This window comes from Podarcis pityusensis (assembly GCF_964106645.2).
Source record: "Podarcis pityusensis genome assembly, chromosome: 1".
Classification (NCBI taxonomy): domain Eukaryota; kingdom Metazoa; phylum Chordata; class Lepidosauria; order Squamata; family Lacertidae; genus Podarcis; species Podarcis pityusensis.
In genome coordinates, this window is record NC_138028.1 from 19,651,443 (window position 1) to 19,662,261 (window position 10,819).

At 42.7% G+C, this 10,819-nt stretch overlaps 1 protein-coding gene across 5 annotated transcripts in view; it reads right to left on the reverse strand.

Moving 5' to 3' along the window:
- VRK1 (VRK serine/threonine kinase 1) overlaps window positions 1-6,410 on the reverse strand; it is a 40,189-nt gene extending 33,779 nt beyond the window's left edge. Inside the window, exon 1 of one of the 5 annotated variants that reach the window (XM_080987862.1) lies at window positions 6,230-6,410. The gene's annotated coding sequence lies outside the window, so the exon portion shown is untranslated. Of the gene's footprint in view, window positions 1-6,204 lie in introns of all 5 variants that reach the window. The other 4 variants (XM_080987861.1, XM_080987860.1, XM_080987859.1 and 1 more) reach the window with 4 other exon arrangements.
- Window positions 6,411-10,819: the final 4,409 nt, after the last annotated feature.

Here is a 10,819-nt window from a genome sequence, read left to right on the forward strand (position 1 = left end):
TGCAAACATCCTTTAACCTGCCCCCAGACTCAGGAAAAGGTACTTCTGTCCATTGGGATTTAAGATACAACAGAGGCAATTTTGTGCAGGTATCTATGCACATGTTTCCATCCTATTTTGCTACTGAAAAGTCAGGTTAGATATCTAAATAAATATGTATATGCATGAATGACTTGGGGATGTTAGCATGTGCAGTTTCACGGATGGCATACTGACAACAGTGAGCAGCAGACTGTCAGATAACACAAATAGCAGCAACTAGTTTTATTTTTCAAATGGCTTAACTACCATGTGAATTAGAAATACAGGAAGCAGCCTTAAGCTGGGTCAGACTATTTGTCCATCAAGCCGAGCAAACACTATCCCCATTGGAAGCAGCTCTCCAGGGCCTCAGGTCTTTACCATCAGCTGCTTTCTAAGTAAAGATGCCCAGGGATTGAACCAGGCACCTTCTGCATGCAATGGATGTGCTCTGCCACTGAACTACACCACCTCAGAAATGCGCTGGCTGAAAAGGTATAGCTGATACAGTCAGCTATTGGCTATTATATTTGACAAGACTTCACAAACAGGGTTCTCCTCTTTTTGCCCCTTGAAAATAAACTGTTCTGTTCATTAACAAACTATCACCCCTTGCTTTTAGAAATGTGCATATATATATATATATATATATACACACACACACACACACACACATATATATATATATATATATATATATACACATATATACATACACACACACACAGTGGTACCTCGGGTTACATATGCTTCAGGTTACATACGCTTCAGGTTACAGACTCCGCTAACCCAGAAATAGTACCTCAGGTTAAGAACTTTGCTTCAGGATGAGAACAGAAATCGTGCTCCGGCGGCGCGGTGGCAGCAGGAGGTCCCATTAGCTAAAGTGGTGCTTCAGGTTAAGAACAGTTTCAGGTTAAGAACAGACCTCCGGAACGAATTAAGTTCTTAATCTGAGGTACCACTATATATATATATATATATATATATATATATAGTGGTCTGCAAGGTGCAAAAGTTTAGGAAAATGATAGTTTTTATCCCCACTTTTGTACACTGCCCAGGCATCTTCTGATGAAAGGTGATTAACAAATGAATAAATAACATGGAGAAGGGAGGCAGTGGAACTGTGCTGGTGGTCCTGACAACCTACAATACCAGTACTAGAATAGGCTCATTATGAAAGCATAAGAACCACAATTCTAATTATTTTATTTGTTTATAAAAATATCCTTGTCTTTCCATAAAATGCACCCGGCAGTTTACAATGACAAAATCAAAACAAACTAATGTTAAATAGAAACATAAAAGAAAAAGCAGTAACCGCAGTCATAAATAAATTACATAGGCCACTTTAAAGCATTACAATTTCTTCTGAGAAACTACATTTTGGCCACAGAACAAAAGTTCAGCATTATGAAAAGGGCCCATCATTTGTTCCCATCCACCATACTCCATATGGTGAAAGAAAGATCACCAGGAGAGCCTCAGTTATCAAAGTTCAAGGTCACTTGGGGTAAGATCTCATAGTGAGAAAAAATAAAAGAGAAGGGAGTCCAAGATGGATGGGAGTTTCTTAAAGCACCCCCTTGGTAGGTGTAGGTCACAAGGCTTCTGACTTGCTTTCTAGCCGACCTGACACTTGCATGGAGTTTGTATTCTGAAAGCAGCCTTGCTTCTTAATCTTATTTAAGTGAAGGGGTCAGGGAAGAGAGGCAAGTTAAGTAGTCCTCGTGATTTTGTGAGAAGAGTCTGAAGATGCGTGAGCTACAGAGGAACTAGGTCATGACTTTGTTGCCCAGGGTCTGTAACTTTGCGAACTAAAATAGATTCTTCTCTAGTGAAAAAACAAATTCTGAACACAGAAAAAGTATGCAAACTACGGTAATTTATGATATATTCTACCCTGAAAATGGAGGGAAGGAATGGCATAGAAACTAGACTTTAAGAATGCTGGTTTCAAAAAGCTTAAGGAACTACTGGGTGAAATCCCATGGTCAGAAATACTCAAAGAGAAAGGAGTCCAAGACGGATGGGAGTTTCTTAAAGGTGAAATACTAAGGTAGACAATTCCAACAAAAAAGAAAAGTGGGAGGCACCTAAATAAACCAGTGTGACTGCATAAGGAGCTTACAGATGAACTGAGATGTAAGGAGAGAAGGTATAAGAAATAGAAAGGAGAAATCACAAAGTAAAAGTATATATGAGTAGCCAAGAGTTGCAAGGAGAAGGTCAGGTGGGCCAAAGCTCAGAATGAACTCAGGCTTGCAAGAGAGGTTTAAAATAATAATAAATCTTTCTTTGGCTATGTTTGAAGCAAGAAGAACAAGCAAATAGTATGGGCAAGTATTATAGCTGAAATAATGTTCAGGTGGCGCACTTGGAACACCTCTCACTAGGCAACAGTCATTTTTGCTCCATTATATTCCTCAACAGTGTGTTACAATGATCTAACTTAGACATAACTAGGGCATGAATGACTGTTCAGTGTCATTGCATCTGCCATTAATTTTTCTCCCCCCTCCCTCCCTGCACACTTCGTTTCTTAGCAGCCATTTCCTATTATATGTTTCCATCCCTGCTGAACAGAACTAAAATGAACATGTCTCTAATTTATTTTGAACACAAAGTTTCTGCTGTGTGGGAACACAGAATGATTCAACAGCTGATGTCCTTCCTCATTTGGTGGTGCTCTAATCCACCACAAACTGCTGTTTATTTCAGCAAGGTTGCTTCCTTTTAGTGATCAGGCAGTGCCACTAAGTTTGTAAGTACTGCATAGATGAAATTTTCTAAGAAAACCCAAGGAACAGGGGACATACAACACCCACGTCCAACCTCAAAAATAAAGAAATTAGATTCTCCTCTTATTTAAATGAGGGGGCACTGTTTATCAAATAGGAGAAAGGGAAAAAAATGAGTATGCATACTTTAGTAATTTACAAATGGCTGGAACCAAAAAAGGATGAGTACTTTGCCCAGGCAGCAAGGCTTCCTGCCTCTTTCCTGCTTAAGACATGTGTACCCAGAAGCTCTTATAAAGTGCCAGGGACAGCAGGCAATGGATGTGACATGAAGGCTGCGAACATCAACCCTGCTATGTTGCAATCCCTTGCAGACTACCACAGAGCCTGGAGACAGGCAGGCAGGTCATGTATCCAGCAGTGACCAGAGGAGGAATGACCACTGGAAGGAGTGCAGAGAAGAAACGCCATAGCGCATCTGCAGCAGCACAACCGGATGCCTTCTGCCCCAGCTACAACAAAACACGTCTCTCCCACATCAGTCTCTACAGCCACAGCCAGCGCTGCAACTTTCCAACCGTTTGACTTCACCCCCAAAGGAGCACTCCTCCAATGACAGATGGATGCCAACCAGAGTTGAAACAGATAGTTTCCAAAGCAATTAACATCTATTATTTATTAAATTTATATACCGCCCTTCATCATAAGATCTCAGGGTGGTACACAGAATAAAATTCTTCTCAGGCCTTTAGTGCACTTTTTTTTTTTAGTGAGTGACCAGAAGATGACATGTAATGTCAGGTTCTGTGGGTTTATATGCCACAAACCCCATAATAATATATGATAAATCCTTATTTAGAACTCATTAACAAAACTCCCATTAAGCTATTTCACCTCCTCTTTATTAAAAACAGGTAAATGGAAGTACAAAACAAAGTCCACACACATTTTTACATGGGACAAATTGCTTTTGAGATTCTCTTAGGCATTTTATGTGAATGTGCAAAAGCAAAATAATAATAATGCAGAAATACAAAAGAAATGCATGCAGAAGGTCCCAGGTTCAAGTCCTGACATTTCCAGTTTCAAAGAATATCAGGCAGCAGAAAAAGAGTCCTGCCAGTCAGAGTAGACAGTCCTCTGGGCTTGAGATGCATCAGTGGTGTGACAACACTAATCATTCAGAGCACTAGAACTACCAAGTGAAACCTATACAGGATATTGACTTCTAAAAATAGCTTCCACCTGGTTATAGTAAGACACTTTATTATATGAATGCATATAAATAATACATAATTTAATTCTGCTTTTCCACAGCTACGGCATACTGGGTTGACCTTTTCACATTCAAGTATCTACAACTCCTAAAATCTCCTTCCTTGTCAGTCACTCGTCAGTGCAGATCCCATAAGCATATATTCTCAAATTGTTTATATTTAACTTAATTTATTCAGTTACACGACTACACTGTTGCTATTCTAGCCTCACAGCAAGTCTGCAAGGTAGGTTAGCAGGAAGACAGCAATTTATTAGAAGAGCCCTCTGTACTTCATGGATAGAACTGTGAACCTGGATTTCCAAGACCCAAGAATATAGGACAGTTTACAATTTTTTAAAATGGCTTGCAAGATAAGAGGCACAATATAAATCAATTATGGCATAATAAGCTGTTGTGGACTACAGTTCACCTCATCAGATCAACACTAGCCCACAAAATACTGCCCTGTAATAAACATGAACCTTTAAGATGCCAAACATTGCTTGTGTGGCAAAAGACGAACATAGATCCCACTCCGGAAGAGATTAAGCTACAATCCTAAACAGTCTCACCAGAGAGTAAGACCTTCTGAACACTACAGAACTTCCTTGTGAGAGCACTGTACTGTCCATCATGATGGCTAAATGGAGCATCGAAATTCAGGGGCAGTGTACCTTCCAAATAGCTGATACCAAGGGCAAACAATGGGACAAATTACAAGATGACATCTCACTGCCCACTGTGAAAAGCAGAGTGTCAAAGTGTGTGCATCTTTTTGGACAGATTCAGCATGGCTCTCTTGCATTTCTGTTGAAACATGACAGCTCTAAAAACTCTGCCACTACGATGCCTTTGTTTTGTATTAAAACTTGTTGATCTGGAGTATCCTGAGCTGTGTGTGTGAAAATAAACCAGGAATACAACCCGCCACATTTACACCAAAGGGAATTCCCTTTGGAATGGGCTTCAATACAAAGCGAGATAATGAAAAGGCCTCCAGCAGGAGAAGGTTGTGTGTGAGATAAAGTGTGCAAGAGCACACAACCCCCTTCCCCCATCTCCAAAGCCAGCACGGTGCAGTGGCTGGTGCAGTTTTGGCTGATTGTCACCTGCAGCCTTCAAGATGTGTCGGATTGCCACTCCCATCTGTTCAATGCCGTGGTCAGCGGTGATGGGAACCGTAGTCCATAAACATCTGGAGGGCCAGAGGCTCCCCATCCCCAGGTGAACATCCCCACTTGCAGTGCAGCCCTAACCACATCTATTTAGTTGCAAAGTTGCTTTGGGTTTCCCTGGGCAAGACAAAATGACAAGAAATGTAATAGATAATAAGAAATCTTACTGAATTCCACAGGGGTTATACCCAGGCCAAGTGGGGTTAGGGTTGCACCCAGCCACACACTGAGCGGCCCTGAGCCCTGTTTAGGGAAGTTTTTAATGTCTGATGTTTTATTGTATTTTTTATTTTTTTGTTGGAAGCCGCCCTAGAGTGGCTGGGGAAACCCAGCCAGAAGGGCAGGGTATAAATAATAAATTATTATTATTATTATTACTCCCTGCCTCTCTCCTGAACAGGCCTCCCTCCCAATGGTTCCCTTGAGGACGAAATGGGCGGCAGAGAGACACAGCCACCTAAGCTGCCTCCAGCACCTCCAAGGATAATGAGCGCAGCTATGATTTTAAGGAATCTCAATAATGGGGAGGAGGGCAAGGAATGGAATGAGATGCAGACGCACTTTCTTCTCCCCGTTTGTATCTGATAAAAGTGACTCTAGCCCACTCTCTATTAATAATAATTAGTAATAATAATGTGCCACCAAACTCCCTACTTTCTTCTGCAAACACCCCTCGGGAAATCCTCACAGAAAAGTCCCCTCCCGAGTGGCTCCGCCTACCCCGCAACCTGCCAGCCCACGTGTAGAACCAGGAGGGGCACCCCAAGGGTCATCTAGTCCAACCCCGCCTCACTACGCCTCAGCAGCGTTGCCCTCCCAGCCCTACCCTGGAGGCTGCTGTTATTATTATTATTATCGTCATCGTTATTTACACTGTGCAGCTGGGACTGCTGAGGGGGGCGCGAAGAGAGGAGCCAGCAGCCTGGGCCCGCGGCGGCCTAAGCTCGCCTCGCCCCCCTCACAGGCGCCTGCCTCCCCTCAGGCTGCAGCAACGGCCTTTCCTTACTTTTGTTTTTACTTCTGTAATATACCTCCCTGCTTCCCTCCTCTGCTCGCTCGCTTCCTTCCGCCCGCTCTGAAATTCCCGCCGCGAGTCTCTCGCTCTCTCCGCTTCCCTGTCAAAGTCCAGCGCTCGGCTTCCTCTCTTTCCCGCCCCCGCGCGACGCGGCACCTCATTGGTTAATTAATCCACGCGCCCTCCCGCCCGAAAGCGACGAGGCTTCTTTTATTGTAACGTTTGCCCCTCCTCGGCCGCCGTCGCAAGGTAAACGGCCTCCTTTCTCTCTCTCTCTCTCCCCGACGCCACCCGCGTGCTGCGATGCATTCTGGGAAGTGTAGTTTTATTTCCCGCCTAGGAACGGCGCGCCGCCGTTTCTCGCTTCTTCCCACCCCACCAACTCCTCCTCTCGCGCATGCGCCTTTGAAGAGGGGAGCCGGTGCTGAGTTTGAATGTACAATACTGTATTCTAACCTACAGTACATGCACTGGTAGATGTTATATATGTTGAATTGTGGTTGTTGTTGTTTTAACGATTCCCCCTGATTTAATGATGTCTTAGTGGGTCTTTTCCCCCCCTGTAAGCCGCCTTGAGTCCCCTCAGAAGAAAAGGTGGGGTATTATTATTCTTATATAATATAATTATATAAGAATAATACTCAGTAGGCCAGTACCCCAGTTCTGGGTGACTTATTATGCAAATCATGTGATGGGTTGAGAAAGGGCTAGGCAATCCGCTTGTTTAGGATTAGCTGCCGTTTGCATTTTTTCAAAATAAAAAAAATGCAATAGTAGGTTGGCGAGAGCTTCATGCAAAATAAGTAGAATGCATATTCATGGAATGAGCTTGTTCATATTTTCTAGGTAGGCAGAACTGTGTGCGCAAACTCATTTCAGTCAGTGCAGAAATGGGAGAAAGTGGTCAGCGAACAGCAAATCTGTTAGAACAAGAACTTATAGTGCAACCCTAAGGAATATACTACTGCAGCATTTGGGACTTTGGTTTAGAGAAAAGGTGAGTAACATGGTAGAAGTTTTTGAAAATTATGCATGACATGGAGAAACGGATAGAGGAGAAATGTTGTCCCTCTCTCGTAACACTTGAACTCATGGATATCCTATGAAGCTGAACTTTGAAGATTCAGGATGGAGAAAAGAAAAGACTGCTTCACACAGCACACAGTTAAACCATGAATCTCACTCCCCCACTTAGATGGCTTTAAAAGAGGATATGGTACAAATTCATAGAGGAGAGTGTGGTCAAGGTCTACTAGCCATGATGGCTATGCTCAATGCTTCCGAATACTAGTTGCTGGAACCACAGAGTGCTCTTGTGCTTAGGTTCTGCTTGCTGGTTTCTCTCATGCATCTGGTTGGCCACTGTGAGAAGAGGATGCTGGACTAAATGGGCCACTGGCCTGATCCAGCAAACTCTCCTTCCATTCTTAGTTCAATGTTAAGCATATATAACAAAATAGTATTGTGGCACTTTAAAGTCTATCAAATTTATTCTGGCATAACTTTTCCAGAGGTCAAGCTCGCTTTGTCAGATGCATGAAGTGTTGGTGCTGACCTTTAAAGCCCTAAACAGCCTCAGTCCAGTAATCTGAAGGAGCATCTCCACCCCCATCGTTGTACCCGGACACTGAGGTCCAGCGCCGAGGGCCTTCTGGCGGTTCCCTCACTGCGAGAAGCCAAGTTACAGGGAACCAGGCAGAGAGCCTTCTCAGTGGAACCCGCCCTGTGGAACGCCCTCCCACCAGATGTCAAAGAGAACAACAACTACCAGACTTTTAGAAGACATCTGAAGGCAGCCCTGTTTAGGGAAGTTTTTAATATCTACGGACTACTGTATTTTAATATTTTGTTGGAAGCCACCCAGAGTGGCTGGGGAGGCCCAGCCAGATGGGCGGGGTATAAATAACAAATTATTATTATTATATTAAATGAAATATTAGTTGGCATGTATATGAAGCAGAAAATTATGAGATGCAAAAATTACAATTATATATAAGAGGCACACCTTAACCTTTTACAGCAGCAGACTGTTGATCATTTACTGAGCATTGCTGACACCATTGTATAATTAACAGCTTATATTTTGGGAATGATTCCAGTTCTTATGTAGCTGCGTTGTTTCATACTTTCTTGATGTCCCATGATCATATTATAAAGTAGTTGTGTTCTATGTTGCAGTTCAAGGACTGCTAGGAGTTGTTTCTTTTTGTTTTCCAATGTATTTCTTATCGATAAAAAAAAATTCAGTGTGGCACGAGAAAAGTTTTATTCTGAAAGTGCATATCTTCTGCCGTTTCTCTGATGAAGACAGGGACGTCCTACCATACCCTCCAACATTTCTCCATTGAAAATGGGGACATCCTGGGAGAAAGTGGGACATTTGGGGATCAAATCAGAAACCGGGACGGCTTCTGTAAATCCAGGACTGTCCTTGGAAGATAGGAAGACTTGGAGGGTCTGAAAGTGTGGCCCAGGGAAAAGAGTTTGAGAACCACTGTGTCTCCTACGTCAGTGGACAACCCTTCTATTTATCTCTGCACTGTTCGTAAGGTGCTCTGGGATTACTGTGAGCAGTTAGAGTGGCGACTGCCTGGCAATCACTGGAGGAGTTCCAGGAAAGAGGACCCCATGTGTCAGAAGCAGAGGGCCTTCAGCAGGTGCCCAAGGGTGCTGGCTGCTGATGTGAGCCCTCTCCAAGAGGGCTTTATATATATTCCCACTTTCTGGTTTCAATACAGTCATACCTCGGGTTACAGATGCTTCAGGTTGCGAGGTTTCAGGATATGGACACACCGAAATCCGGAAGTACAGGAATGGGTTACTTCCGGGTTTTGGCGCATGCGCAGAAGCACTAAATTGTGCTATGCGCAGAAGCGCCGAATCGCAACTCGCACATGCGCAGACGCAGCGCTACTGGCTGCAAACGTGCCTTTATAACCTTTTCACACATCTGTATCCCTGGAAGTGCAGAATCATTTGTGGGAGAGAGGGTTGAAAATATTCATTGTGGTTGCAAAAAGTTATACGGGAAGCAGGCCAACAATATTTTTCCGGGTGATATCAGGAGGCGGATGAACGATTCACTTCAGTAAGTTCAACTTGGGAGTCTCTTAAAGTGTGCCAAGCCTGGGAAATTATTTTGTTGTTGCTGAATGACATCAATCCAAATTAAAGGATTCTGGTGACTTTCAAAGTGGTTATGCTTATTTATTTTATCGCCCCAATTTTTTTGTTGATGAGAGTGCTTTTTACCCTCTTACCTGGCCCATCATTAGGCCTTCCTTCTAATCACCTTCTGGAATATAGCATGTGATGCCACCCATCATATACCTAATAGAGGCCCCCACAAACGGTACAGTCTTGCTATGGCTGTACAAAGGACTTCTGTTTATCATCAAACATTTCATGAATCCCATTACGTGTGAAAGAATTATTATCTATCCCGCTGCAGCAAAAACACTTTTCCCTATAATGGAATTTTTACTCTGGAAATTTATTTTAGTATTAAAAGGTTCCACTTTATACTGTCTACAGTTCAATCAGTGATCTAAAAGGCACTTACATGCTTTGAACGAGATACATAAAAAGCTTTTATTGCAAAAGCTTTGCAGTATCTACCAATTTTGCCATTGATCTGTTTCCATGTAAGGCAATCCTGGAAGGTGCCCAGGCTGTATAAAACCACATGGTGGGTTTTGATCTCCAGCCGGTGATTAAAGCACATTATGGAGGTTTGAAAATTTTCTTGTGGCTATTAGCATACCTCGAAACATCACTGTATTAAATGCTAGCGGTGTTCTTAATACATGCTATTTAAAAACAAGAACCCCAGAATCTATAAACTCCTTATTTATTACTCTGTTGCCGGGAGGACGTAAAGCTCTTGAATGAAGTGAGTTTGGCCTTTAGTGATAGAAGCTTTGCTGATCAAAGAGTGATTTCCTGAGGTAATTAGGAACAGGCACAATGCAGTGAGGTGGAAGGTATATGTATTTTTAAATCCTCATTTGCTACTAATACTACTAATAGGCACAACCTCAGCCACTGCGGGGCTGAAAGGCTAGAGTGAATTCCTATTAGGGATGAGGAAGAAACTTGATAACGCTCAACTTAAAGGTTGAGCGTACCTAATTTGCAATTTCCAAAAATAGGCAAACCCAACGACAGCTGTCCTTCAAAATATGAAATGCTCCTAATTTTGCCACTCCGTTCTCCAGCTGAATTTGAATATATTGGGTTAAAGTGTGCATAAGAATGTATATGTTACTGAAAATAACACACACACGCACAAATGCATTATATTGTGGGATTGCTTTGTTAAATGTGTGCATTAGGCAAATTTGCATTAAAAATGTGTATATTGGGGGTGAGTTTTCATGAGGACACACACATACATACACACACACACACACACACACACACACACACACATATAGTGGTACCTCAGGTTAAGAACTTAATTCGTTCTGGAGGTCCGTTCTTAACCTGAAACTGTTCTTAAGATGAGGTACCACTTTAGCTAATGGGGCCTCACACTGCCGCCGCTCAATTTCTGTTCTTATCCTGAAGCAAAGTTCTTAACCCGAGGTACTATTTCTGGGTTAGC